Raw genomic sequence first — 3,975 nt, 5'->3', positions numbered from 1 at the left:
TGTCCAGACTACAGAGCTAATGAGGCCAAGGCGGTTGTTTTCATACAGCAGCACATTTACTGGAGCGGTCCTCTTGCTTTACTGATGAACACAGTGAGCTTTGTATAAATGTCTCTGCACAGACACAATCCAGGGCACACTCGTGACATCAGTGACAGAGCCAGGGAGGTGTTGCCGGTGGTGTCATGGGTTCTAAGCTCCTCTCACAAGCTTCCATCTTTTAGACGGACAAGCAGACCTCCTCTTTGGCAATGTCATCTCTTCCATCTGTGCTCTGCAAGCAGATCCCCTTCCTCTCCCAGCTTCCTCCGGACCCTCACTCCATCAATATCTATGTTGGCTTTGAATCTCCCACATCTTCCCTTTTCATGGCTCTGCTCTTTCTACTAAAACACATGCAGGTCTCACCTCCTATAAGGAGGATCTTCTGAGTTCGTCACATGCTTAAACTACTGTCATAACGTCCTTCTCTTTGTTGCCCAAAGCCTGAGCATGTCCCCTTCCTCGTGCTGCATCCCCCAAAGGACCTCCTGAAACTTCTCTGTGAATGTCTCCTGGGCTGTCTTGTTTGCCAAATACAACAGTCTTTCTTAACTCTTCTAGCCAGGCTGCTTCCCTTCACATTCTTGTTCTTTTAGGGTAGGTCCTAAACTGTATGTTTTCTTGTTCTCAGCAGAGAGTGCCTAAATCCAGAGTAGTGGAAGCACATGTCTGTCCAGCGGAGAGCGAGGTCAAGAGCACAGACGCCAGAGCCACTGCCCAAGAGACAGGGCGAGTCACTACTGCCCAGCACAATGTGCCCATCTCCAAAAGGAGGCGGATGATGGTGCCGCTCATGGGACTGCTTTGAGAATTGGATGTGCTAATATACGAAAAGGGTTGTGAGCGGTTTCCAGATGCACGAGTCATGTGTGTGTTCGTTATGTGTTATTAGTCCTATTGCCTCTACTGTACTCTGTTCAAACACCGATGCTGGGCTTTCGATGTTAGACACAAGCTTTCTGTAGGAACTTGGCCTGTGGTTTTCTGGATCTCCCTGCAGAGGGATGAACATTCTTGATCACACTTTGTCACCAGCTGTCCTGTCCTGTGTTGAGTTTCTGAGCACACCAGGAACTGCTGGCAAGAATGGGGGAAGGCTGGTAGCTCGGCATGTGGTCTGAAGTGGACTTAGGGTTGGGCCATTGGTCTGGGGGTAGAGGAGAGGGTGTCCAATCCCACCATTTGCTGTTGTGCACGAATAAGACCTTGGATTTAAATCCAAGCAGCACCATGAGGGTCTCCCAGAGATTTCAGACTCCCATTTCCCAGTGATATTTCCTAAAAATCTCACACCAATCCAGTTCAGTGGCTATTATTTCCCATTTCACATAGAGGAAAACTTAAAAATCCAAAACCGGAGAGCATCAATTTATTTTATTAGGGAGTGGCAAATGTAACACTTGAACTCAGTTCTTCTAATTTCATTTTATCATGACTCACTAGCAGAAAGAGTTTGAATCTCAGTGATAACTAAAAAAGAAGAGATGAAAAATAAAGAGGAGAATTTCCGTGAGAGAAAGCTACTTGGAAAGGCACATGTTCTGCTTCTCAGACGCCTATCCTGTGCCCAAGACAGTGTTTCAGGGGACATTGTCGGACCTCAGGCTCTCTCCTCGCCTTCCACCCACTTTGTGATGAAAACTCATATCCTTCTCATATCCTCCTACCTGAGGGAGAAAACAAACAAACAAACGTGCTTCTCATCATCTTTGTTGAGTTCCATTGTCTCTATTCAAGGTTACTGAGGAGAAAGACTCTTTCTGTAAACAACAACAACGACAAACATACTTAATGAGGAATTTTAATATATCAAGTGAGAACTTTTATAACCAAACTTATAATGCTTGCAACAAAACTTAATCAGAAAATAAAGGGTTTTAGGGATTTAACAAACATTCCCAGACATCGATTTAAAACTAGACTTTATACCAGATGAAACTGTTTCTTTTTCTTTCATGAATCAACTACTTAGTCACATAAAGAATGGTTGCTTTTTTTTAGCAACACAAGAAAAGCAAAAAGTTTTTTTTTTTGTTTAGGTGTATTAAGTGTAATCAATATAACATCCAGCAGTACCTTCAAGATTTCCAAGCAGATCCTGAGTTCTGTCTGGCGTAATTTAACTTGCATCCACATTTTCCAGCTTCAATCAACTCTCTTGCCACAAATGAAATGTTGATTATTTTAGACAGTCATTCGTGCCTCTAAGATTGATTGTCTGCTACATCCTTCCCACCAGCGTTTCAGTTCAGGTTCACCATAAAGATGTGAAGGAGCCCCACCATCGCTGCTTCCTGAATTTCTACCAGATAACAAAAACGATAAGGAAAATGGGAAGAAAACAGCATTGGCACTGGCACATGGGAGCAAAACAAAGATGCCATCATGGACAAGAAACTTGGAAAAACTTCTGAAGGGCAGAGTCGAGGCAGGGCAGATTTGAGGTGACAACCCACCAATTGGCAAAAGTTCCCAAGGAGAACAAGCAACTGGGAGGGGCTGAGGGCAGGCAGGGCAGCGATGGAGGGGCACATGCCTGGAGCTTAAGTCACTGGAGCTGGGGGAGGGTGGGCTGGGCACCAGGGGAGGGACTGGGACCACGGAACAGTTGGCAGGGGAGGCCTGTGGGGTGAGGGTGGGACCTGCCACTGGACAGGGGGTCATCCTGCCCTCTTCTGGAAGTCCTACTTAGATGTGTTCTGTTCTCCCAATCTGTCTTCCATACCTCTTAACTCCTTTTTCTATTTTACTTTGTAATCTCTTTACTCTTTATTTAGCTTCTGTTTCTGTTTATTGCTTTTCTATTTTGTTTTTATATTTTTTTCCACTTGGTTTAATCTTAAGAAAATTCTTCAGCACAACTATTCAATGTATTAACTCTTCGTTTGCGGTCAGTCTAGAGCCCCTCCTAGCTATTGCTAATTTTTATTTTAATGATTATATTTTTTTCAACTCCAAGATTTGTTCATATTTTACACACAGGTTTGGCAGGAACCACTGGTGAAGATTTTCCTTAGAGCACTATTCACTCTTTATTTAGGTGGTTTACAACTTCAATTGGAATTTACTCCTCCAGTCATTAAAGCTTCAAAGACTTATTAGTTGCACTCATTAAAAAAACCCCACCATCAATAGCATTTGGAAAAACATTCCCACTTCCACTTTGGGTCCCACTGAGTAACTGACATGCTGATAAAATAAAATGAAGGTCAAATTCATAAGCTAAAGTGCTGTGTTATGTATGGAGAAAGCAGCGGGGTAGAGATAAGACTTTGGTGTTAGTTTGCAATTCTGAATTGCTAGCTAAAGGAACTGGGGTGAATCATATTGCTTTGAACCAATATCCTAATCTCTACATGAGAATAATCCTTTTTTTGCTCATTTTACACTGTTTACCGTGAAAATCACGAAATTATATAGGTCAAACTGTACCACACCACAAGCTATTAAAAGATTCAATACAATGCTATTGATAATTACAGTGTTCTCTAGGTCTACCATGAATTTTTATTTCACCGTTTTCCTAGATGGGACTTTATCAATAATGGAAAATAATGTGGCAAGGGACGTGGTCTAGGAACAGGCAGATAGAAGAAAGAGAGAGAGCAGGAAAGGCTCAGTCACATGGTTGGTATCTCACCCACCAGCTCGCTTCAGCCTAGGGCTCAATCGCTCTTTCAGAAAGCACAGGATTATGAAAGGTTTTACCCTAACAGAATGAATCACAGCAGCGAGGGCCAAGTTGGTTCTGGGACAGCTCCCAGACCTGGGTCCCAGTGGCCATAAGCAGGAAATCAATAGGTATTGGTTAATACCACTGGCAATAAAAGACACATGTGAGTGCTGAGACTCTCAACATAAAAATCCGTCTCTGGGGAGACAGCTGATGAGAAGCTAGACACATAAAAATCACATTACCAAATCCATCATTGG

Source organism: Eschrichtius robustus, chromosome 2, assembly GCF_028021215.1.
Source record: "Eschrichtius robustus isolate mEscRob2 chromosome 2, mEscRob2.pri, whole genome shotgun sequence".
Lineage (NCBI taxonomy): Eukaryota > Metazoa > Chordata > Mammalia > Artiodactyla > Eschrichtiidae > Eschrichtius > Eschrichtius robustus.
The sequence above is the reverse complement of the archived record's forward strand: the minus strand, read 5'-3'. Positions refer to the sequence as shown.